General features: G+C 43.0%; 1 long non-coding RNA gene across 1 annotated transcript; it reads right to left on the bottom strand.

Moving 5' to 3' along the window:
- Positions 1-16,010: 16,010 nt before the first annotated feature.
- Positions 16,011-25,422, bottom strand: LOC139440960 (uncharacterized). Its single transcript, XR_011651286.1, has 3 exons — positions 25,240-25,422; positions 20,097-20,427; positions 16,011-19,215 (listed from the first exon to the last, which is right to left on the bottom strand). It is a non-coding gene; the product is annotated as an uncharacterized lncRNA (long non-coding RNA).
- Positions 25,423-26,846: the final 1,424 nt, after the last annotated feature.

Raw genomic sequence — 26,846 nt, 5'->3', positions numbered from 1 at the left:
TTCGGGAAGCGACATTTAAGCAGTCTTTGCGAAGGAGTGTAAGTGCTCACTGGGTACTTAGAGGGTGAAATGCAATCCAGGCAAAGGGGACAGGGCTCAGAGGCACAACCCACTGGGTGTGTTCCAGGAACTGCAAGCAGTTCATTATGACAGAGGAGGAAGTTTGGCGGGAGGTGGTGGCAAAGGAGGCCTGACAACAGTGAGACTGGAGATTTATGCTGGGGCCAAGCCTAGAGGGCCTCCTCTGTCCCACAACAAGGAATGTGGAAACTCTCGTGACCCACACAGTGCACTGAGATTGTGTCAACACAAAGTGGGAGACATGTGAAAACAGTTTTAAATTCATGCCCCCCACCATGTTGGATTTTCCTCTTTCACCCGGATGCAGCCACACCTTAACTCCTGAGTGACCTGCACACATGCCAGCCCCACTGACTACTTGTTGGATTTAAAATATGTCGCCAGCTTCTAAGGGAAGTTACTGTACTGCTCTGGGCCTCAGTTTCTTCACCTATAAAATAGTATTCATCCTGTGTGGTGCAAAACTCTACTTTTTAGTTCTAAATGTTTTCAGATGCACAATTCATGAATCTCAGTCTGGTTTAATTAAATGGAAGACAACAACAACAACAACAACAAACACACAGAGACCTTTGAATCGGATAACCCTGTGTTTGAATCCTGGCTCCCTGTGTGTCAGCAGAATAACCATGTGACAACTCTCTGAACCTTGGCTTTCTCATGTATAAAATAGGGGAAAGGCACCTACTAGTGCTTGGTGCATAGTTAGTGCCCAGTAAATACCAGTATTTTTACATTCTTTAAAAAAATTATATCTACCCTATAAGATAAGTGAACTAGGTTTAATGTTACCCTGAAGTTGAAGACAGAGAGGCTTACAGGTATTGGTGACTTGCCAAAAGAGCAGCCAGCCAGGTAAATGAAGGAACTGGGCTCAAAGCCAAGTCGTGACTCTAAAGTTAGCACTCTCTCCACTAAGCTGTGCAGCGTCTCTTCTCCAAGGGAAAGGGTGGGTTTTGGATCTCTGTGACGCCTGTCAAGTGGATGACTTCATGAATGCCTTAGATAGCCCCACGTACTCCTCAAATCTGTGCTCAAGGAGCACACAGGCTCAAGTGGCTCCATGTTTAATAATAGTTTCTGAGTGTGTGACAAGGGTGGTCTAGCTCTCGGTCTGGCTCTAGCTTGACTGTAACCTGCAGGGACAAGGAGCACATGCTGACTCTATCTGTGGTCAAGGTTCAGATATCCTGGTGACCTAAAGGCTGCAGTACAAGGTATAAAGGGAAGGGTGGGACTTCCCTTGTTATGAGTAACACTACGCAGCTTTCTGCAAAGTTTGCAGTAACTTGAATTTTGGGAAAAAGACACTCACTCTTAAGAAATAATAAAAAGATGGGATCATGACACAGAAAGTGATGACTTTTACCAGGAGGAAGTAGAAAGAAAAAAGGAGGAAGTGGCTAGAGCAAAGGAAGACAAGAGGAAATTTGGCACAACAGGGTCATTTTTGTTAATGCTGCACTTTTATTTAAATAAGCAGATGAAATATTTTTAGACTGGTACTGCAGGAAGATCAGAATGGAAGGAATGTGTTACAGAAATATTCTGAGGATAGAATTAGCATGTGTCCTCCTAAGAGTTATTTTCCTATTTTGCCTCAATAAATACTAACCTACAGGTACAAACCCTGTGCTAGATATTAGGGACACGGACGCGAATGATTAGGTCCTGATCTTAAAGCATGGTCAGTACAGCAGAATGAAAAGACAATTTCAGTAAAGGCTTCTACCTTCGGTGCACTGGTTGCTAAAAGGGACAGAGGAGGAAGTTCTTACATCACATTGGAGGGAATAGTCAAGAAGTATTTACAATGATAAATACAGATGATTTATTTGTGAGCACTCACCATGTGCCAGGCAGTGTGCTAAGTGCTTTGTGTACATCATGTCATTTGATTCTTACAATAATGTATGTAATATTTTATTATTTCATTCTTTAGGTATGAAAACTGAGACTTACAGAATAGTAGTAACTTACTCAAGATCTCAGGTAAGTGGTAGACTGAGGGTTCTGCAAGAAGAAAACTTGGGTTTATTGCTAAAAAAAATTAGTGGGGTGATCACATTGCAAGATACAAAAATGTCAAATCACTATATTGGGCACTTGAAATTAATATAACTAATATAATACTGTATGCCAACTATACTTTAAAAACGAGAATTGAGAGGGAAGAAGGATGTTGAAGAGGGGAAATGAGAGAGCATATTCTGTGCGGCAGCAACAGTAGGGGAGAGGGTTGTCAGCGAGTGAGAGCAGGTTGCAATGGAAGAATCACAAGTGGTTCAGTGTTGTTGGAACGTTCAGTGAATGTGGGGCAGTAGAAAGAGTTGAAGCTAGAAACGTTGGCATGGGTCAGATCACAACTGGCTGGCCATGTCTTGCAAAAGAGTTTTGACTTTATCCTGAAATCACTGAAGGATCAAAAAAGGAGAACACTGTTGTCGTCTTCATGATTATCATCATCACCACATTTTTATTGTAGTAGGCTAAATGACGATTCTCCAAAGATGTTCAAGTCCTAATTCCTGAAACCTTACGTGAATATGCTACCTTCCGTGGCAAAGAGGACTTTGCAGATGTGATTAAGCATCTTGTGCCAGAGAGGTTGTCTGAAGTATTTAGGTGGGACCAATATAATCACAAAGGTCCTTCTAACAGGAAATGGGTCAGAGTCAGAGAAGGAAATGGGTCAAGGGTAGCACAGGTTAGAAAGCAGGAGAGATGGGAACATACTACATTGCTGCCTTTGAAGATGAAGGAAGGGGCCATGAGCCAAGGAATGCAGGCTGCCCCTAGAAACTGGAAAAAACAAGGAAATGGATTTCCCCCTAGAGCCTCCAGAAGGAATGGGGGCCTACTGACATTTTGATATTAACCCCATAAGACTTTTGACCTACAGAACTGAGAGATAAATTTGCATTGTTTGAAGCCACTGAGTTTGTAATAATTTGTTATAGCAGAAATTGGAAACTAATACAATTATTATAGCTACAATTTAATGAGCATCTGTTCTGTACAAAGTATTTTATATACATTAACCCTAATCCCAGGGCCAACTTCATGGGTTTTTTGGATCATGCAAGGTCCCATGCTTGGAAGGACCTGCACTAGGTTTAGTGCTCTGCTGTTGTCGTCTTGTTACTCTTCTTTTTTTTTTTTTAGATCGATGTCATCTGTTTTTAAGCTGTTCTCTTAAAAAGCAAAGCTTTTAAGAAAAGCTTTATACTTTTGTAAAATAGCAAAAGCTGGAAAAGACTGGGAATCAGTGGAGGTATAACAGGATGACACCAAATTTGGAATCTAAAGGCCTGGTTCCATTGCTCAGCCTGCTATTTCTAATCATGTGACCTCAGTCACACCATGGAAACCCTCTGAACCTTAGTTCTTCCATTCAAACAATAGGGATATTAGTTCCTACCCTACATGATTACTTTCAGGCATAAGTAAGTGTTTGTAAATTCATTTTTCTGCCTTTTTGGATTGCTTAAGCATGAGGTTAAAAAATGTGGCAATAAAAAGTGAGATAACCTGTGAAAGGGATTTGAAAGTGAAATCTTCCACAAAAGAATAAGATAAGATAGTCTGGATCCTGATTCCATACTCTTGATTTAGGAAACAGCATTTGCATAGCCTCAAACACAAAGGACCTTTCCTTTGTCTGTGTGCCTTGGAAAATGCTTTATGACTGGCCATATGGAAATTAAAGAAAGCTTCCATGTTCTGAAACTGTACACTAGTTATAAAGGTAATTTAGGGGTGACACAAAGGAGCCAAGGTGTGTTAATGTTGAGTTTCCATAGCAACATGTTCTGCGGCTCTATCCTTCCCAATCTTGAGCTACCCCCGGATGAGATGATGAGTCCCGTGAACAGCAGAACTAAGCCATTCTATGTGAAATGATTTTCTCCATATGCAGATAGGGGGGACATTCTCACTTCCCCACAAAGACATTTAAATGGAGAAGCCCTCTGAGTTTTTACAAAACAATCTCCTCTCCTTCCTTCAGAATCAGAATCTAGATCCCCTACACTCTTCACACTGCCTGGCATTTGGTAGGTACTCAATATATAGTTGTGTAATGAACAGAATGGTCAGAATTTACTTAGAAGTCCAAGGCTGGATATAGAACACCATACTTAATTAGTGAGAAGAGACTAATAAATCGTATACCAGGAATTTCGGGAGGGAGATAAATTCATACTTCACATAATTCAGTGTCTGTTCCAAGCCACACAGCATTTTCACATCTGGATCTGCCCCATTTATTAAACTGCTTCAGCCTGTAGCAAATTCCCCATCATGTTTATTATCCTGAGAGGACACAGTGTTACTCCACCAGTGTTATTCGACCTGTTGTGTTGCACACAATCCCGAACGCTGTGCACGAACAGTATGCGAAAACGGCTGGTTAACGGATGTGCTGTCTTCTCTCCTTCCGAGCTCTATGTCCTGCTCTAGATAGAGAAGGGCGCCTGGTCAGGCCCACATCTGGGTAGATCATTTCCCTTCAGAATGGCAGAGGCAAGTATCCCTAGTGCCAGGACGGCTGTTTTTGAAATCATTCTTGTAGGATTGAAAAACCTTTTCAAAAGAAAAAAAAAAGAAAACCTTTTTCAACTCCAGGAGCCAGGCTCTTGGTCCAGCATGGAGTCAGGCTTTGAAAAGGCCTCACATTAAGATGAACCTTGTATCTACTCCGTCCTCACTCCAATATGATTCTCAGATTCTTGGCACAATCTGTGGGCCCCTTCTCTCCTGGAAGACATCACCTTCTTGTGATCTCCTTGGCCAACGGACAAAACCTTTTAGGGTCAAAAGAGAAGGACAGAGAGGCATCCTCAGCCTCACCAGTTTGCAGAGAACTGCTCCAAGTCAGCGGTCACGGCACCTACTCATCGCTGAGCGATGCCAAAGCCGGTCTCAGTTCACCTGCACAACTGTCCTGGAAAATGAATACCTTTGAATCTCATTTTACTTTTGAGGAATTTGGGCATCTCCAGCACAAAAATTGATGGCTGTGAGGCTACAGAAGAAATGTGCAACTTTGAAGCCTAAAGATTAGTTTTGAGCTCCTCTTCTGTCCTGTATTAATTGCATGACCTTGAATGGAGTCACTTACAAGTTTGTGAGCCTGTTTCCTCAACTGAAAAAATAGAGATAATACCCCTTCTTCAAAAGGTTTGTTTTTATTCACTTACTTTAAAAAAAACTAATTTTAATTTTTTTGAGATGAGGACTAGGGTAGGCCAGGAATATAGGAACAAAAGATACAGCCCTTGCCACAGAGATGTTTACAGTGTAGTGGAAAAGGCAGGTAAGAAAGCCAATAATTACAGGTTTAAGTGATACACAGTGGGAACGAGAAGCACATCTCCATTAGGTACCCTCCTTGCCAGCTCCCAGTAAGTGTGTGTTAGGGTGTGATTTTGTGTGGTGTGGACAGAAGAGGAAGAAGGGAGAATAGGGAATGCTTCCTAGAAGAAGCAAACCTAGGTGGAGGCTTGATAGATAGGTAGGCATTATTAGGAGACAAATGTGAGGAGGGGGAAGTATACCCAGGCAGGGAGGGCAGCAGGTGCTGATGCACAGACGTGTGGAAGAGATTGGTCATTTCAGAGTGCCCATGGGCGAGCAGGGCTGATGGGAAGGATGCACACGTACACCTTTCCTAGGGCTGCTGTAACCAAGTACCATAAACTGGGTGGATTAAAACAACAATATTTATCGTCTCTCAGTTCTGGAGGCCAAAAGTTCAAAAATCAAGGTGTCAGAAGGACCAAGCTCGCTCTAAATCCCATAAAGGAGAAGCCTTCCTTGTCTCCCCCGGCTTCTGATGGTGGCCGTCAATCTTTGGCGTCCTGGTGTGCAGCTGGCTCACTCTGATCCCTGACTGTCATCACAGGGCAGTGTCTCTATGTGTCTTTGTCTCTGTGTCCTCTTATCAGTCCCTGTTTCCAAATAAGGACATGCATATTGTGCAGGCATCAGGAATTGGGACATCAGTGTATCTTCTGGGGGACACAATTCAACCCACAAAAAGGGTCTTCTGCCTGAAATGCTCCTCCCCCACGTCTGCATTTCTCACTCTCTTTTTTCTGGTCTTTACTCAGATGTCACTTTCTCAGTGAGGACTTCCTTAGCCACCTTATTGAAATGGCAACATCCATTTCCCAGCATTTCCTAATCCCCTTCCCTGCCTTCATTTCCTCTTTATCATTTGTCATGAGCATATTATATGCTGTCTTTCATGTCATTATATTGTGCATTGTCTGCCTCTCCTGGTAGAATGTAAACTCCAGGGCAGCAGGGATTTGTGTGGGTTTTGTCCACTGCTGTACTGCCAGCTCCTAGAACAGTGTCTGGCACAAGAGATGTTTGCTGAATGTACACAAGAACCTCCCTTTTGGCTCAAGCTGGGTGGCTCAGTTTGCTGGAGTGTTGTCCTGTACACCAAAGGGTTGTGGGTTGCATCCCTGGTCAGGGCCCCCATGGGAGACAACTGATTGATGTTTCTCTCTCAGATAGATGTTTCTCTCTCTTTTTTCCTCTCTCCCTCTCTCTCTGTCTCTGTCTTCCTTCTTCTCTCTCTAAAATCAACAAACATATCCTTGGGTGAGGATTACTTTTTAAAAACCCTCCCTTCTGAAGCCCTTCATGGCGTGTGTTTGGAGCTCTAAGATTGCTGCTGCTTCCCTGAGGGTCAGAGTCCCTACCGATCTTCTACAGCCACAGGCTTTAATTCCCTTAGCCTGAATCCAGTTGCCTCGGTCCCCCATACAGAGGAGTCAGGAGGGGAAATATCTCAGCCCTAAAGGTCTGGTTGTTTGAAATCTGGTCCACAAGAATATCCCAAGGAAGAGCAATGCAATGTCTCACCTATCTGGTCTTTGGTCTTTAAATTTTCCTCCTTTTCATCCATGAAACAGTTGGAAAAGCATTAGGGCTAGGGAGTCTCTAAGTTTGCTGAAAGAAAGCCCTCTTCTGATGGTCTTTTCCAATTGTATCATTTCTGCCCAACTGATGGTTTTTCCACCTTGGTCAGGCTTCCTTCCTTCTCCCCTGATGCTGATCTCCAGTTTCATGAGGCCTTTACCTCCATGGTTTCTGCAGCACCTACCTCCATGTGGCTACATCAGAAATCTGGTATGACTCTTGGGGCTGTAAAAAAATCAGCTTATGATATTGTAATGGTTAATTTTGTGTCAACTTGGCTGGGCCCATGGCGCCAAGATATTCAGTCAAATGTTATTCTTGGATGTTTCTGCAAAGGCATTTCTGGATCAGATTGGCATTTAAATCAGTGGACTTTGAATAAAGCATATTGCCCTCCATAATGTGGGTGAGCCTCCTCCGATCAGTCAAAGGCCTGAATAGACAAAAAGCTGACCACTCCCTAGCAAGAGAGAACGCTGTCAGCTGATGAACTACAACATTGGCTCTACCCTGGGTCTCCGGCCTGCTAGCCTACGCTGAGGACTTTGGACTTGCCAGCCTGCATAACTGCACGAGCCAGTTCCCCAAATTCTCTCCCCCAAAGCCCTCTCTCTTCTTGGTTCTGTTTCTCTGGAGAACACTAACTAAGACAAATATTATCAGTATTTATTACAGCATAAATCTTTTAGACAACAGTGAGACAGAACTTCATGGTGTTTTCTGACAGAGAGTTAACATTGTGCTTCCTGTGGAAAAAAATCAAACAGGCAGCATGTTTTTCTGGTCCCAGAGCTGCGGTTATAAGACTGAGAGCTTCTGTGGAGATGGGAGGTTTACAAAGGATAGAGGAGACAGAATTCCAGAGAATGAGGAAACTGGTTTATTACTGACAGAGCATGCTTAGTTCCAGAAAAGACAGGGTAGGAAAACATTTACTTTCTCTAATAATCAAGAAGCCAAGAAAGAAATTTACTGAGTTGGGAAAGGGAGGGAAGGAAGATAACGCTTTTTTTGGCCTCCTAGATAAATTCAGATCAGGATCTTAATTGAAAAGTAGAAGAACTGTTTTCTTTATCTGGCTTTTCCAAGGACTCATTGTGTGACCTTCAGTGAGATACTACCCTTCTCTGGGCCTTCTTTTTCTCATTGTTAAAATGAGGCAGTCGAATTATTCTCTGTGGTCTCGTTCCACCGTGCCCGTCTGTGTCACCTTAAACTCTAACCTCCGTGAGGGTGGGCCGGCTCTGGTTTACTTTTGGTTACTCAGCACCTAGCATAGGGCCTTCCATGTAGCATCACAGTGGGTCCTATAAATATTAGTATAAACGAATAAGTGAGGATTTAAAAAAACCTATCTTGGTAACTTTTGAAGGAGAGGGAAAAGAAATCAAGAACTCTCCTCTGGAGTTATTTAAAAGATGTTTTTTACAAACCTGAAATAGTTACCCTCATTTCCTGAAATGGTTGTAAGAGCGCTAGACAGTGGGGTACAAAGTTATTTAACTAACTCTGTGCCCCTGAGTGACAGGAAATGCAAACCAAAGACGCTAAATGGAAGGAATCAGAAGGAATCATCTGCAGAGCCTGGCCGGTGGTTTGTTTCTTTGTTTCTTTGTTTATTTATTTATTTATTTTTTTGCCAGTGGATTTTTATTCTAAGGTCCCACAGTTTCCAAGCTTCATGGCTAAATCTAAGAGGGAGAAGACCAGCTGAGTGACCTCTGTGGTCCCGGCTCTTCCTCTCCACCTTCCCGAGACTTTTTCTTCATCCTAAGCGGACGGAACAGTGCAGCAGCTGAGCACTCATTTGCTGTCCTAGAGCCCCTAGAGCCTCAGGCAAATTAAAACAAACCACCCTCTGCTCTTCTGCCCTGTCCCAGATTCTTTAGTCAAGTCACACTTTTACCCAATTCAAGCTGAGAATTGCTCTGTATCAGCTACTCCCTGCAAGTTGGCTGACTAATGGTTTTCTATCTTCATTTTTACAACAGTCTAAAAAAGTCTTGAGTTGATGGAGAGTCCCTCTGAGTCATGACTCAGAGCAACCTCTACATGTCATCCTATTTGATTTTATAAAGGCCTTCAGTTTTCAGAGCACAGGAGCGGCCTCCTGTTCTGACATAGCGTGAATGTGGCTCTGGACCCGAGATAGACAGGCCTGCCTTTCAGTTCAGTGTCACGACAGTGGGTGTTTGACATAGTATTTCTCCTCTCTGAGCCCTAATCATCTCCTATGTAAAGAAAAAACTGCAACAGCAGCATGCACGCACACACACACACACACCACTCCTACCCTAACCGCAACCCAGCCCCTGCCACATGGTTATTCTAAGAATTAAATGAGATCATGTATATGATGATGTTCTGCACTACGCAAATGTAAGGTCTTTTTTTTTTTTTAATCAAATTTCAGCTTCAGTGAGTCATTTCAGACATCAGTCCTTGACATATGTGTCCTTCACTTAAGCCTACTACCAAATATTTCTCTCTATTTTTCTTTTCTTGTTTCCTGGAAAAATTATAAAGTTGGTTCTATGCAAACTCCTGAAGGAGTCTACTCCTACGCCTCACCAAACATCTTTCTAGCTCCATTCTCCCTTCCCGGTGGCCCTATTCGCTCTTACCCCCTCATTTTGTCTGTAACTATTCATGATGGTTTCCTCTAGCACACTCTATCACCATGCACTCTATCACCATCACTCTAGCACACCTGTGTGTCTCACACGGACGTATTTAATGTTTGATCTAGTTGTTGTCATGTAGAAACCTAGATAATGATGGACAGAATGTCTAGAGTCCTGTGCTCCAGAATTAGCATTATTTTTTGATTATCCTGGGAGTTTTGGACCATTCAGTTTGATAAACATCTATTTAGGTCATGGGACGGGGAGGGGATGTTGCTTGCTGTGCTCAAAATTTTATAGATCACTCAGATAAGTAAACCTCCAACTCTGAATGATACAGTGGTGCACACGCACACAAATAATATGGGTCCATAGAAGAAGGAATGATTTAATCAACCTTCGCATCTTGTAGAGGCACCACTTCAGAGCGGAGGTAACATCTGAGCAAGACCTTCAAGGATGACTGAGATTTTACAAAACCAGTGAGGAGGCCAGGTAGAAGGAAGAATGCTAAGACATGATAAAAATAGCATGATGGGCCCTGGTTGGGTAGCTCAGTTGGTTAGAGCCTCGCCCAGATAAGCCAAGGTTGCTGGTTTGATCCCTAGTCAGGGCACATATGAGAATCAACCAATGAATGCATAAATAAGTGGAACAAGAAATTGATGTTTTTTTTCTCTCTCTCTCTCCCTTTCTCTCTCTAAAAAAAAATCAGTAAATAAAAATTAAACCATGGACATGGACAACAGTATGGTGATTGTGGGGGAAGGGAGATGGATGGAAGTGGAAGAGATTATAATGGGATAAATGGTGATAGAAAAAACAAAAAACATTTTAAAAAAAAGCATGAGAAAGAAATGGGAAGAGTTTGGTGTGGCAAGAACATAAGATGTATGGTAGGAAGGGCAGAAGATGAGACCAGAGGAAAGATTGGGCTGAGGATATGTGGGACCTAGTATGCCGGGCTTAGACATGGGGGTTTTAAGCCCTCTTGACTTCAGGCATTCATATGCAAATCAATTTCTCTCCTGTATACCTAGAATGGTACCTAGAATGATATACCTAGCTGTGTTTCATCCTTGAAAGAACTGACAAAATAGTCACTCAAATAATTTTCTATAGAGTTTGATTCTCCCATGGAAGCCCCATTGAGAAAGGCTGCTAGGCAATGGTAAAGCACCCAACATTTATAGAAAGCAAGTGACAGCCTCATGTATCATAGAAATCTCTCTGGTGACAGAGAGAATGCATTATTACAGGTAGAGAAAGAGGGAGATGAACCAAAAATATGTTGCAATAATTCGTGCTGGTGGCGACCAGGGTTCAGGAAGACGACAACAGAAGCGGTGGAAAGGAGCATTCCAGAGGCATGTGGGAGGCAGAATGGTTGGAATACTTCAGTGATGTCTTCCCGGGCTCCCCAGCTATGATCTGGGGTCACTTGCTCCCTCCAGCTACAGGCTGGAGCCTTCCAAAAAAGGGTGAGGAGTACATCAACCACAACCCACCTTGAGGGTGGGGAATACTGCCACTAACCTGGACTTTATCGTGCCTCTGGTGAACTCTGCATTTGCTGATAGACTCTGAGTTATGACTTTTCTCTTCACACCCCATTGCCTGCCTGGGTATGTTGGCTTAGTCCTCACAACTGACCTTCAGCCCAATTCCCCTGCCCAGCTGCATATTCTCCTGTGGGGTCAGAAGCCCTGCCCTGAACTCCAGACTGCTTGGCTGGGATCCTGACACTGTGCCTGCCTATCCCAACCCAGTCTTCCCGGAGGCTGGGTCTGCTCCCTGAGCTCACCACTACCTGTGTAATCCTGCAGGGGAGTTAGTATTGCCAGCTCCGGTGTGGCTTCACCCCAGCTTCCTCCTCCTCCTCCTCCTCCTGACCAGGTCCCATAGTGCCTCACACCCAAACCCACCTGCGTTCAGACGCCACCAAAACTTGTCTGGGGCCCATGTTCTCATTTGTAACATGAGGGGGTTATACTAGGTAACTCCTAAGGTAGCTCCCTTCCAACACTAACATCCTGTGTTTCTAAGTAGGCCAACTGTAAAAGAAGTCTGCATTGGCACAGAACAATTGAGGCTGGGAGTGAGTGAGTCAGACTCAGCAAAAATGTCAAGCTAACTGGAAGACTGGAGATTAGAGCGCTGCATGCCTCTGGGCAGACAGCAGCTAGAGACTTGAGCCACAGATTAGCTACCCAGACAGCTGTGTGGATAAGATGTCTGAGGCCACACCCAGCATATTAGTCACATGATACCTGTTTGAGGAATTAACATCATTTCATGCACCCCTGAAGACAACATTTATTTATGACCTAAAGGTATTTAGTATTCTGAATGTCATTCTAATTTTTCTCATGGTTAGTGTTTGTGATTTTGGATTCAGTATTATTCCATTTGTATTTTGCCTCATTCCTTGAAACAAGCATCCAGTGACTATTTCCAATGCATCTGGCTTTACTCTCAAGACTTCCTAAATCTCTCCCAGGTGCTTCTCTTGGTGTGTGAAGGAAAGAATGCAGGTCTTTGGAGACCAAAATTTAAGCTCCACGGCTACTTGGTAGTCACGTGATTCATAAAAGTTAGTTAATCTCTCTGAGCTTGGGAAATAGGATAATACCTGCCTTGCAAAGTTGTAGCCCAGATGGAAAGTGCCTGTGTACAGATGGTTCTCAAGAAAGGAGTTCTCCCTCGCACCAGACTTGCTGCCTTCCACCTTCGGAAATCTCTTTGTCCTCAGGCTGGCTTCTCCTGGGTTGTCTAGCTTTCTTTCTCTCTACTACTGGAGACTACAAGGTTCCCACTGGTCCACACAAGTTCCTGCTCCAACTCTAGACCTAGAGCATGCTGAGTCAATACCAGCACTTCCTGAAGTAGGGGCTTTTGCTGATGTTGTTCAGGGCTGAGCCAAGAAAAATCTTGATCAGTAGATGAGATCATAGCTGAAGGCTCTAAGAGCTCCATTGTCTCAGCTCTAGGATCTATTACACTGAAGATGAACATGCCAGAGCAATGATTCAGTGCAGGGCTGGTCATGAGATTCCTAGAGACGATGCTAAAGTGGCGACATGGGTAATGCAAGGATGTCTCCAATCTGCTGAGCACAGGACTTAGCTGTGGGGTGCACCTCTTTGGCTGGCTGTTTACATTGTTAGTTTTTCTCTCACGGGGATTCTAGCACCAGGAACCAGTATAGACATGGCCTGTAAGAGCCTTGGAGATAGTTTAAATCTACCTACTTTTACACAGATGGAGAAACTGAGGCCCAGAAGAGAGAAATGACTTTCCCAAAGCCACAGAGAGACAGAGGGCCAGAACAGCACCTAAACTCAAGTCTCTGGATTCTATGTCCATAACTGTGTTCATTACTAGGTGAAAAAATTGCAATTGTTAAAATTCAACATGTTGTGGACACTCAGTAATCCAATCATTGAAGAGCAAATGGAGGAAATATTTGATAAAAAGATGTCTAAACAGGAGAGCATTCACTAATTCACCAAATATTTGTTGAACCCCAGAAGGTAAGGAAAGGCCAAATTGTGAATTCTATTTTGTCAGCAACATGAAGCCATCAAAGAGTTCAGAGTAGAGAATTGACATAATCAGTTGTTTTTTTCTTAATCCTCACCCAAGGGTATGTTTATTGAATTTAGAGAGAAAGGAAGGGAGAGAGAGAGAGAAACATTGACTGGTTGCCTCCCATGTGCTCCCAGACTGTGGATCAAACCCACAACCTAGGTATGTGCCCTCACTGGGAGTCAAACCCGTACTCTTTTGGTGTATGGAACGATGTTCCAACCAACTGAGCCGCCAGGCCAGGGCTGACATGATCAGTTTAGAGAGGTCATTCTGGTAGCAGAGGGAGGATGGATGGGAAGGTGTCAGGTTAGATGCTTGAGGCCATGGGGGTTCTAGAGTAGTCTTGGCAAGAAAGGACTGGTGGAAATCTAAAGAAGGGCAGTGACAGTGAGGACATGGAGGAAGCAAGAGACTCAAAGGCATTTTCTTTAATGCCGCCAGTGGGGCCTATGGTCAGCGGAACCACAGGTGGAGCCAGGCAGAGCAGAAGGCTGGGCTCTAGGCTCACTGAAGCTCAAGACCCTAGACTCCTGCTTGGGGCCCCAGGCAAACCACACAGGCTACAAAGCAGAGTAGTGAGGGCTAGGAGGGCATGCAGGAGCTAGACCTGAACGGTTTACTCATAAATCTGATCCTTGCTACCCTATTCCCAGGTTAAACTCGTTAACTTATCACCAAAGTACACTCTCAGAGAGAAACTTTGACAATACAAAGGAGCAGAAGAGAGAATGTTTTTTTAAAAAAGTCACTTTCCCCAAGGACCTGCAAGTACAAGGGGTCTTAATTCTGGTTCCAGTTTTCTGCTTGTCCCATGTGACTATCCTTCCAGATGTTGCAGGTCAGCTATACCCTGTCAAATTATCAGATTAATAAGTGCAAACATCATATGAGATTGTAGATTCTTGGCAATAATCCTTGATAATCATGAAGCATTCCAGAGCTTCTCTAGGAATAATTGGGGATTGAATTACTCTTACAGCTATGCAAGTAATATATAATTAGAGTGTAAAGTAAATCTATGTATTTATTTTAGAATTGTAGGGTCTTTAGAAACCATGTAGTCTATTATTTTGCAGAGGAAGCAAAAAAAAAAGCTAAAAAGGTTAAGTGGAGTTATTTGAAGTCATCCAGCAAGTCAATAGTGAAAATATGTTTTGAACACAAAATTTTTGGAAAGTAAAACAAATGCTTTTATTGCACATTATAAAATCTGCTTATAGATGTATTCAGTGTTCTGCTGTTCCATCATTCTTTCATGAATCTTTAAATTTTGGTTAAAATACAATAGCCAATAGCTTTAAAAGAAAATTGAACACAATTTTTTTTAGATTTTATTTATTTATTTTTAGGCAGAGGGGAAGGGAGGGAGGAAGAGGGAGAGAAATATCAATGTGTGATTGCCTCTCATGCGCCCCCCCACCAGGGACCCTGCCCGCAACCCAGGCATGTGCCCTAAATGGAAGTCGAACCAGTGGCCTTTGGTTTGCAGGCCAGTACTCAATCCACTGAGCCACACTAGCCAGGGCTGAACACAATTTTTTATGTCCACTTAGAAAATGAGCTTTTAAAAAATATACCATGCTACAAAATAATTTGTTAGAGTTATGAAAATTAACAACGTCTGACACTGCTTGAGCACAGTGGTAAGCATTATGCTGAGCACTTAAAAATGCTTTTACCTCAAACATTCGGTCAATGACCCTCACAATGCTACCCTTATCCCCACTTTATGGTGGAGGAAACTTCAAGACATTTGGTAACTTGCTCCAGGTTACACGACCAGTGAGTACCAGTCTGGACTCAGACCCAGGACCACCTGACACCAAATTCCGCATTATTAACTCTTACAGTACATGATCTCCATAGCTAGGTGGGTATCTCCATAGTGGGTGAAACTTAACTTTTTACCAGGAAATATTAATTATCCAGCCAAAGTGTAGAAATAAGAAGTCTTAATTCTTAAGACTTCCACCCTTACTGAAAGCCTCTAGGTAAGTAACACTTCTAACAGGTGCTCCTGTGTGTCACAACCAACTGTCCTTGCTGCGTTTTTTCAACATCTATTTACATTTTTAAATTTTTTAATTAAATTTATTGGGGTGACCTTGGTCAATGGGGTCATATAGGTTCCAAGAAAACATTTCTACGATGCATGATCTGTATATCGCACTGTGTGCAATATACTACCCAAAGTCAAATCATCTTCCATCACCCTATATTTGGCCCCCTTAACTGTTTACTATCCCCCCACCCCCTTCTATCTGTCTGTCTCTAAGTTTCAGTTTTATATCCCACATATGAATGAAATCATATGGTGCTTAGCTTTTCTAACTGACTTATTTCTCTTAGTATAATATTTTCAAGGTCTATCCATGTTGTTGCAAATGGTAGTAGTTCATCTTTTCTTATGGCTAAGTCGTATTCCACAGTATATATATACTATATCTTCTTTATCCAGTCCTCTATTGAAGGACTTCGCTGTACTTTGCTGGGAAAACAGACAGCCTTAGTTTATCACAGAGTCAAAATTTCAGTGACTGTTAATGACTGTTAGCAGCCTTGGGCCTGCCCAATGCTTGGCTATCAAACAGCTGCCCTGAGATCCTTTGTGTTTACTGCTTCATGTTTTACCAATACTGCTCTCAACTTGGAAACACTTTTCTCTTTTTCTCTGAGTTGATCTTCCATTATCACCACCAATACTTGTATGTGCAAAGCCTCTCCATCTTTCAAGGCTTAATGCAAATGTCACCTCTCCACAAGTTGCCAGTAATCTTTCTCCTTGGGTGAAGCAAATATCTCCCACAGCTGAGCTCCCAGAACACTTTTGATATACACCTCTCAGAAAGTCTCTGGCAGGCAGAATAGCACAGTGGCTAAGCACACAGGATCTGCAGTTGTACCACTTGAGTTCAAATCCCTATTGGTAGTTTACTGGTGGTATCAAGCAAGTTATAAACTTCTCCATGCCTCAGTTTTCTCATCTGTAAAATGGAGCTGCTTGTAGTACCTACCTCATATGGCTTTTGTTAGGAGTAAATGAGCTAATAAACGTATAGCATTTAGAATAGTGCCTTACCCATAGTATTTAATAAATGCTGGCTATCATTATTACTCTGTTCCTTCTACCTAACTGTACAGATGTAATACCTCTGTCTTGTGTTGCTTCCTAGACTCCACATTCTTTGAGAGCAAGAGAATTTGTGCCTATTCCCTTTTTTTTTGTAGCTCCTGTTGTACCTAGAACTTACCACACAAAACTAGTTATCGGATAGATTTTGGAACACTTAAGCTTAAGTCCTTCCTTCTTTTTCATCCCTAATATTCACAAGACGCTTTTAATAATAAAAAAGGGATTTCAAAAACTAAAGAAGCTATGGTAATTAAATGTCAAGTTGGACGTTAGACTAAACAGTCTGTAAGCTGTTGCACGCTAAGGACTGGGTTTTCTGAAGAATGTTACATGTGGTGTACAGCTATTTGACCCAAGGCCCCAACTCCTAGTCTTGGCCCCGCGCCATGTCTCCAAGCAGGCAGATTCTATTCCCTTTGCTTCCCATGCTGTGGGTCAGCCTGGCTCCAGCTGGCCATGCATGACAACGATGACCCAGGCCACTGTAGGGTGCAGTTCACCCTGCAGGGACCAGCCTCACCCAGGATCCATGGACAAATAAGTGAACAAATATGTACTAAAGGAAAACACTATGGGTTATTCCTACAGAACAAAGTTCAGTTGTAGACAAGATTTCAGGGCAAATGCAGATCAGTTTTTGGAGATATTTTCCACAGATATTTCTCACGTCTTTGCAGAGACACTTCTTGATCTGTGTTCATGGGTCTGTGCCAAACAGCAGTTTACCCAACACTGTGATTCATTTATTTGTTTTCTATACACTGTTTGACTTTTCTCATATTTGGCTTTGGCTCAGGACTCTCAGCATATGTTTTACATGGCTAGTCAGTCAGACTTTTTAGTATTTTTGGATCTTAATACAAAAAAAAAATTCAGACCAAAAGCCAGGATTTTTTAAAAATAATAAACGAGGGACTACTCATTTTCTTTTTAGTGAGCATTAACTTCAATTTAGTTCTTCTGTGAAATTTCTCAGCATTAATGTTAAAACATAATTGAGGTCAAGTATAATATCAACTCTTGGTGTGTCATTAATAGATCCTAGTTTATGAATAAGAACCACACAAAGTAGCACAGGCCCTCAGAAATGGGCCTGGAGAAATTAGGCCAGACAGGGCTCAGAAAAATTAAGGTATAAGATACTATCTTCTTCTTGTCTCAAGTGTGGCATTTCTCTTCTCTCAACAAAACTTAGACACAGGCAAAATAGGCGCTGGCCTATCGCAGAGGCCTATGCTGAAGCTCTCAAACGTTGGTTCTCCAACCTGTCTGCTACACTTGCCATTCCTACCTCTAGAGTGTCATTCTATTGGCAGAAGTTTGTTTCAGACACTTCTTTTAGTAATTAATTCATCCATCAGATGTTTATTATTGCCACTATGTGGAGGGACTGGGGAGAGAAAAACTGAGTAGGATACAGAACTTTTGCCTGAAGAGAAGACCAAAATAGGGAGATGGTTAAAACTCAGTGTGTCTGATACAGCTTTACCTATGGGGCTGCCAGACAGGTAGGGAGGTGACTCCAGAGAACGGGATGTCACTGAGAACCACAAATGGAGGGATGATGAAGTCATGCACGTCACAGAGGACAAGTAAGATGAGGAAAGGAATGTTGAGTGCAGACACCTCTGACAGGGTAATGCTCTAAGCTGGCCAATAGTTCTAAACAAAGTAATATAGTTAGGAACAATGTAGAGCTATCTAAAAACCTGACAGAATTTGATGCATAAGCTAGGACTCGATAGGGAAGTGAGTGAGAATGAACAGAGACTGGGAATGTGAGCCAATGCCCAGGAGGGGCTGAAGTTGGCTTTTGTATGTTGGAGGAACGACTTAGGGCACTGAGGCCAGCAGAAGACCAGGGGCTCTGAGACAGGCACTGAAAGGGGAGGTCAGAAAATGTAAGCAAACTTTGCCTATTTCATAGTTTTGGGGAAAGTGGACACTGGTTTAGTCTTGTATAGTGAGATGCCGGAGGGAAGCCATAAATTACATCTGAGTTCATGTGATTTATGTAGTTAAAATAGGCACAGTAATTGTTTGGCTTTGGGGCTAGGAAAATAGTTGTTTTCTCGAATTCTAATTACCCTCATCATTGCACTGTAACCCGAACAGCACATGCTCTTCCTTCTACAATGGTACCCTTCAGGGCTTGATGCAAGTGTCCCCTTCTTTCATGATGGCTCAGACTTCTCATTGAATTAGCACTCATCACATTGGATTGTCCCTGTTTGTTTTTCTGTCTCCTGCTCCATGCAGCTGTGAGCTCTCTGACAGCATAGGTTGCCTTTCCTCTCTATACCTCCAGGACTTAGACAGACTAGAACGTAGCAGCTGCCAATGCATTTCTGTGGATGGATGGATGATTCTGTAGTTCTGTGGATGGGTGGACTGATTGAACAAATGATTGACTGACTCATTTTGGGCCAATCATTGTGGATGAATGATTGGCCCAAATCAGTAAGGATTTGCATTCTCCTTAGAAATACAGATCTCACAGAGTGGATGCTCAGAAAAATACTTAATACTGTGGTAGATCATGGGTAAAAATCAAGTGCCTCAGTCCAATTCAAACCTAGTTGCAATATTTTGTGCTTTTTTTTTCCTGTTCACATGAGCACTATAATTTTAGGTCAAGTTTTGCTTAGTAGGAAGGTTTCAAAGATGTGAAAGGAGGAGCAATCTAATCAAAAACCTCAAACCAGGAGCCAGGAGGTCTAGCCTTTCTTCCTGATCACCACCAACTTCCTGATTATGTAACCCAGATGAACTTCTTATCTCCACATGCTTCCAGTCTCCTGGCCTCCACTCTTTCTTCTTTGCATTCCATCCTCCGTCCGCTTACCTTTCCTGAAAACAAATTAATCATCTTATTTTTGTTTTAAAACCCCTTTGTTGCCTGCAGAATTAAGTCCCAACTCCTTAGCGAACAAGCAAGGACTTTTTAGTATCTCTCAAGGCTGATGGCCCTTTATCATGTCTCATATCCAGTTACTCCATGGTTCCAATTCCCCTAACAAAGCTCTTTCATGTCTCTGTGTTTTTTCTGCAGACTGTCTCCGACATCAGCAGTGACCTTCCACCCCCATTTCACCTGCTATGCTTCTGTTCATCTTTTAAGTCTCAGCCAATGGAGCCCAAGAGTTGCTTTCTCAGCAAGGCCTCTTCTAACTCCTTCATAGAATGTAAGCACTTCTTCCACTCTGCTCCCATAGAATTTTAACTTGTTTATCTCAGACCACTTATAATCCTGGTAGAATTATGCTTACTCATCAATCTCAGTTGCAAAACTCTGAGTTCCTCTAGGTCAGGGGTCATTGTTCTTGTATCTCCCCTCTAGTTGCTAGCACTTAGGAGGTTCTCTAATATGTGCTGGTTGAAAAAAAATCAAAGGAATTATATTAAATTTTACGTATTCTATCTCCCTAACTGTGTCTGTTGTTCACCTCTTCTCCATCTCCCCATGAAACCTAATAATGAAGATTGGTTTCTGAGCACCAATTAGGCAGCATGCATTATTCTACACCCTTTATACATGATAACTTTATTTAATTTTTATCTCAGCCCTGCAAAGCAGGTATAACTATTACTATTACTTTACATATAAATAAACTAAAGCCCAAAGAGGGTAAGAATCTTTCCCAAGTCAACGTTAGTAGGTGATAGAGCTAGGATTTAAACTGAAGCCTCTCAAACTTCAAAGCCCATGACCTTTTCCCAACATCACTTGCTTCTTCAAAGGCGTGACCTGGTAGGTTCTCACTAGGCTGTTTAATTGTTATGAACTGTATTGGATAGGACCACACGAGTCAGGCTCACTCTGATTTACAGCTGGGGCTGGCCATCTCCACAGCCATCTATGAAATGCCAGACAGCCACATGTATATGCTGGTGCACATGGAGACAAAGCCCAGATCCTCTTCCTGGCAGGAAGCTGTCTTCTAGTACATGGAACCAGCAATCCATTTCCTGGGATCAGATGAAGCCCTCAGTGCAAAGGTCCTCACAGTTCATTGGTTTGTCCCTGATGTTCAGCCCAGAAACTGTCTGCTGCCTGGATCCCTGGAGAATGAGAAATCATTGGCCTCTGGGATGTTTTTCTGGTCACTGAGTCCTCAAGGGGAAAGGTCTGTTGCATGGAAGTGAACAGGCTAAGTTTATCCAAACTTTATCAGTGCTGCCAGGCATCAGGCAGCACTGAGCCACATTCCGTTAGGACCCACAGAACAGCTGGGGCTTCTTCTCCTCTGAGTGATACCTGCTCTCTGAGAATGGAGGTCTTCCCGCCTCACTGTGCAGCTGACATAAAGCAGAAATCCCACTGTGAGCTCCCTTCAGGCTGGAGACTGCACAGAGCCCTCAGACATTTCCTCTTTTCCCTCTGCTTTCCACTGCCACTACTAAGCCTTCAGCTTATGGGGAGAAGAAAGACTCCCAAAAGGATGTGTGCTCCTGTCCTGACAATGTCTTATAGGAATAGAAGGGAGAGCCAAAGGGGAGAAGAGTATTTACATGCTTGTGAATACCTATTCTGTGCCAGCCAGTTTACCTATATCATCACATTTAATCATCGATGTAATTATTTTTCCCCTTTTAAAGATATGCAAACTGAAACTGACTCTAATCACAGTAGCATGTTTGCTGTTATTGCTAAAAGGAACATTGTGAAACCTTTGACCTCGGGCCTGAGAATCAGTGACTGGAACTCAGCATGAGGGTGAGGTGGGATGTAGACACACAGATAGCATCCTTGCATGAGTCATGGCTGCTCACTGTCTGAGACTGTGACATCTTGCTCTGTGGGCCCTTGCTGAAATCAGGAATTCTATCTGGACTCCAAAGGCCACTGTCTGGTTCTGGGAAAAAGAAGTGGTCTGAGTTTTTTTTAAAGAGCCTTGAACTAGGAGTTTGAATACATTTGCTTGAGTCCCAGCTCTATCACTTAACACAGGAGAGATCTTGACTTGGTTTTCTTACCTGTAAAGTGGGAATAAAAATAACTGATTTCCTAGCTTAGGGGGTTTTTTTTTGTTGTTGTTTTGGGGTTTTTTGTAAGGATTAAGTGAAATATTGAATGTGGGTTGCACAGAAGGCCCATGGAGACCCGGCCTATTTATAAACGAGCCACATGTTTGTCCGCTTCTATGGAACTCCACCATCATTGGACAGCACCCCATTCTCCAGATTAGTTTTCCTCCTGTGCCCGTCCTGCCCTCCCACCATCCAAGCTAAATGAAGAACAGTTTGGAAGGAGCATAGACTGGGAAATGGATGACTTGGAATTGAGGACTGAGGTTATGAATTCCTGGCTGTGAGATATTTAAGTGAGTCACTGAACCTCAATTTCCTTACCTGCTGAATAGGGATGATGTTAGTAGTTATATCCTAGTGTTCTCATGAAGGCTATGAGAGAATGGATGCTCCAATACTTTGCCCCTTCTAGTGTGCTACATGAATGCAAGTTATTCACCTACCAAAGTTTTTGACCATTTGCCATGGGCCAGGTGATGAGGTTGCAAAGACAATAAGACAAGATCTCCATTAAGCTCATCGTCTAAGGAAGAGACAGACATGTAAACAGGTAATTACAACACAGTGTGGTAAGTGCCATGACAGAGGAGGAGTAGAATGCTTGAAGCACAGAGGAGAGGCACTGTGTTAGTTATCTATTGCTGTAAAACAAATACCCCCAAACTGTGTAGCTTAAAGCAACCACTTATTGTCTCACAAATACACTGACAGTCAGAAATTTAAGAATGGCTTAGCCCAGTGATTCTGGCTCAGGACCCTTCATGGGCTCAAACTGTTGGCCAGGACTGTAGTCTCTGAAGTCTTGACTGGGGCTGGGAGAATCCACTTCCAAGTTAACTTACACTGCTGTCAGCAGGACGCTTCAGTTCCTGCTATGTGGGCCTCTCTATGGGTCTGCTCAAGTCATGACTTCCCCCCAAAGCAAGTCATCTGAAAGAGAGTGTGTATGTGAGAGAGCCCCCAAGATTATAACCTAACCGTAGAAGTGCTATGATAAGTATATGATTGTCTAACCCTATGCTGTACATCTGAAACTAATACAAAATAATATCAAATGTAAACTGTAATTGAAAAATAAAATTAAAATAGAAAAAGAAGTGCAGTGATATCACTTTTGCCATTTTCTCTTGGCCACAAAGACCAACCACAGTGCAATGAAGGAGGAAACTATGGAAGAGTGTGAACTGCAGGAGGTGGGGATCATTGGGAGCCATCTTGGATGCACACTGGGAGACAAGAGGAGCCAGGAAAATTTGCTGAAGCGTAAGCTCAGGTGCATTTTTACTTCTTCTTGTAGTTTCTTTTGGATACTGGACTGATAAGAGAGAACTTTATTTTCTGTTCAGATTTTTCTGCTATTAAATAGAAATTATACTGCAGATAATATAGAATAAGTTAAGTGCTCTCAAGAAGTGATAATGACTTGCTGGCGGGAGCATCTTCCAGCCGGGTCTTAGGGCAGCTATGGGTCCCTGGAGAGGTCAGGCCCCGCAGGCCCTGGTATGAGCCTTCAAGTCCACAGTGCGCCCAAGGCTGACCACCAATACCCACTGCCTACCCATGCTAACACTGCACCTCACACTGCACCACAGGTATGTGTCGGCGTGTCTGACGTCCTTCTATACTGCCTAGAGCAGGCAGGGGGAGTGTCTGTCTGGTACTTGGATGTGTCCAGCGTCTAGCATGGTGCTTGCCACTGTCCTAACTGTTTGATAAAATTCACGGGAACTTAATGTATATAGGGTACACTGTAAATGCCATGGGGTCCGTGTAGATAAGTCATTATCACAACCTTTAAGGAGCTATGCAAGGTGTTTCCTGAGTGTCAGGTCCTATACTACATGCTCTACATGCATTGTTGTCTTTATACTCATAGCAATCATATGGTAGGTATTATTATCCTCATTAACAGATGAGGAAATTAGGGTCACACAGTTAGAAAACGGCAGAGTCTGGATTCAACCCCAGGACCGTCAGACTCCAAAGGCTATGCAACAAATCATATGACATCTGATAGCAGATATTCTCAAACAAACAAAAATTTGCACAGCTGGAAGACTTTTGGTGATTAACCAGATAAAAGAAATGTAGACAGCTTTAAGGAATAATTTTATTACTATCTAAAAACACATGCACACATCTTATTTTTCCAAGAAAGCCCAACTTAAGTCCCACCTCTTCCAGGAAGCCTTCTTGATTCACAGTGCTGCTTGTCTCCTTTAAACTCCTGGGGTATTTGTGATAGTGCTCTTCAGCTGATACTATATGCAGTCTTGATCTGCAGGTTTTTTTATAACTCGGGTTCATGGTTTCCTTCTCTATACAGGGAGGGAGTTGGACCCATTCTCAAAGGTCCTTTCTGGCTTACACGTTGGAGGAGGTATTTTCCTGACTCCTCACCGACCCAATCACCTCCTTCTGGGGAAAGCCACAGTTTACATGGAAGGCCCTCGCTGAGAGCAGACCTTTACCCAATGGTTTGGAAGAGCCTGTTTCTATTGTCTCCTGACTTCTCCGTCAGTAGTTGAGGATTCCTTACCATGTCCCAGCACCTGGCATAGACCTGGAACACAGTAGGCTCTCTTTACATGTTTCCTGGGTAAACACATGAGTGAGTAAATAAATGAAGTGGTGGTGATGACTATAACCTCAGTGAAAACCTCTAATATCATCGGCACTATTAAATCGACAGTAGTCGTTTCTGTTACTTGACTGGTGCTTTGACCTTCCCCAGGCAGCATCTCCTTCAGGCCCCTCTCCTTATCACAAGGCTTTCTGTCTACAGTAGCAGATGGAACATGTGGTTTCCAAGTGGACTGAGCTGTATACACATGGACGAACTTTGACCCTGCTTGTTTCAGACTGCCTGCCGACTCACCACCATTCTATTTGGACTTATTACCACATCCTTTATTGCAAGATACCTTTATAACACGAGGCCATGCCCCTGCTCACAGCTTTCTCTGCACTGTTTACATACAGGATTGGCTTGCTCTCTGGTGCCATCACCCATATCTGGCAGTTGGGAGGGGATTATGTCTTCAACGTAGCAGTAGCATTTCCCCTGGGTCCACTGTCCAATGGGAGCTCTTTAAGAAGTCTCCTTCCGCAGCTGCTGTCTCACACTCCCGCCTACTCATTTCCATCGAAGCCTCGGATAGGACTTCTACTTGTTTAACTCTTTTTCTATTTGCTGCCTTACTACTGGGAGGGAACATAGTACAATGAAAAAGAGCATAGGTTTTGCAGTTAGAGCTGGATTTTCATCCTGGGTCTGCCTCTTATTAGCTATGCCTCTTGGGCAAATTACTTAACTTCTTTAGGCCTTACTTTTCTCATTTGTAAACTAGGAAAAATAATATTGTCTACTTGATTGGGTTGTGTGAGGATTGAGTTAATACTGTAAAAGGTTTAGAACAGGGCCTGCAAATAACATGCCCACAATAAATGTTAGCTCTCATAATTAGCTATTATTTAGTGTGTCCACTGTTCACACTGAAAATAGAGTGTGTGGGTAGCAGAGGTTACAAGTGGGTTTTCATCATCACCATCTGTATTTTGATGGGAGGAGAAAGAAATTCCGATTTCTTGAATACTGGCCTGAGAGCTTTACTCATCTGAATTCATTTAATGTTTAGAAGAACCCCCAACTTACAGGCAGTACTCAGGAGGCTAACCCCACAGAGCCAGGGTGGGGAGCAGGTCTTCCCAACACACGGTCTTTCCCTGTTCCCCAGCAGAATGCCCTGGGGCCCTCTGGAGCCTTTCATTTTCTCCTCAGTGATCAATCCATGCACTTACCTTGCACTGTTTCTCACACTACTGGGTATATTTAGTTCTTACCTTTCTCCCACTTCATTTACTGGCCCCAAGACTGTCTATGAGTACTGTTCCAACTTCTCTTTTCCATTCAGCCTGTGTCAGTCTGGTTTCCTGGCAAACTCTTTCCTCTTTCTCTGGCTGTGTCACACCCCCGTCCTTTCTGTACACAGCAATGTCATTTCCATGGCCTCAGCTTACCCTGTGCCTGGGACTGTCTGTGCTAGCTTCAGCAGGATTGGTATCAGTGGCCCAGGCAGGGCTGGCTCAGCTGCTACCAAGGGGCGGGGTGAGGGAGGGGAGGGTGGGACGGATAGAGGGGTGTGTGGCAGGTGCAGGTGACCAAGCTGGGAGTAGGGGAGGCCAGCAGGAACCAGGGACTGATAGAGAGTCAGGAAAATAGCCACTCCCTCAAGCAAGGGCAGACAGTGTACCACCTGGGGATGCCGCTGAGGCAACTGAGAAGTTCAAAGTACTCTGTCAGGGCTCCTGGCAGATTTGAGGGGCAGCAAAGACAGCAAGGCCTTGGACTTGGGGGAATTAGAATAAAGCACACTGAATGCTAGATTTTAAGCTGATATCATATCAGGAGGAGTTCAGTTTCAAGAAGATCCAAAATGGAGTGGTATTGGGGATTTATGGACAGGCCCAGCTTGAAATAGTCTATTTGTAATTACAAACCATCAGAGTGTCCCAGAAATTCCACTATTTTGGCATCTAGATTGGATGTCCCAGGCTGTCTCTCCTACTCAGAAGTTGCTCCAAAAATCCTTTGGCAGACACCGGGTTCTGATTTTTCATTCTGAAAATACCTAACTCATATACCATAACCTAAACTATTTGGGGGAATGGCTACACGATGTCACCGTACTCCGTTTTCCACACTTCCTGGAATAAATACTGCTGCCTACCGTGTTTTTTCTTTTTTCAAATGAAAGAAATTTTAACTATACAAGCCAGTAATTATAAATAAATAGTCTTTGTAAAAAATTTAAAAAACATGTAACTAGTAAAAAGTAAAATCCTTACTCACATACCCCCATTTCTTTCTGTAAATTATTTCATTTAGTAAGTACTGTAAGTTTCTGCCATAACTTTTTTCATATACTTAGGAAGGTTCAGTCCCATACAGGGGTAGGGATTGAGAGGGAAGGAGCAGTGGGCTGCCTGGCAGGAAGTCGTAGTTTATCACTGACATTGTTTGATTTCACTGTTCATGGTGATAATAAAAAGCAGATGAAGAAGCCTTTATTACTATTTATTATTGATTTCAGGTTATTGTTGAAAATGACCCTCAGCTGATGAAACCACTCATTGCCTACACCCAGCGCAGGCAGCTCATGGAAACTTCGGATACCCACTTCCGATTGGCATTCCACAGTCTGGCAGTGCCATTGCCCCGAACCGTTGCCAGTGCTGGATTTTGGCAAGTTTACCCATTTTTGACAACCTAAAGAGTAAATAGAAATGTCTTCATTTTGTTCTCTCATTTGAATGCTTGTTTGGTTAGCATGGCAGATAATTCTAGACTCAAAATTATTTTCTTTCAGATTTTGGAGTGATTGCTTCATTGCTGCCCAGCATTTAGAGTTACCTCTCAGAAGTCTGCAAGCTGATCTCATTTTTGCTCC

This window comes from Desmodus rotundus, chromosome 5 (genome assembly GCF_022682495.2).
Source record: "Desmodus rotundus isolate HL8 chromosome 5, HLdesRot8A.1, whole genome shotgun sequence".
NCBI classification, from domain to species: Eukaryota; Metazoa; Chordata; class Mammalia; order Chiroptera; family Phyllostomidae; genus Desmodus; species Desmodus rotundus.
This window is presented reverse-complemented; position numbering and strand designations above follow the sequence as displayed.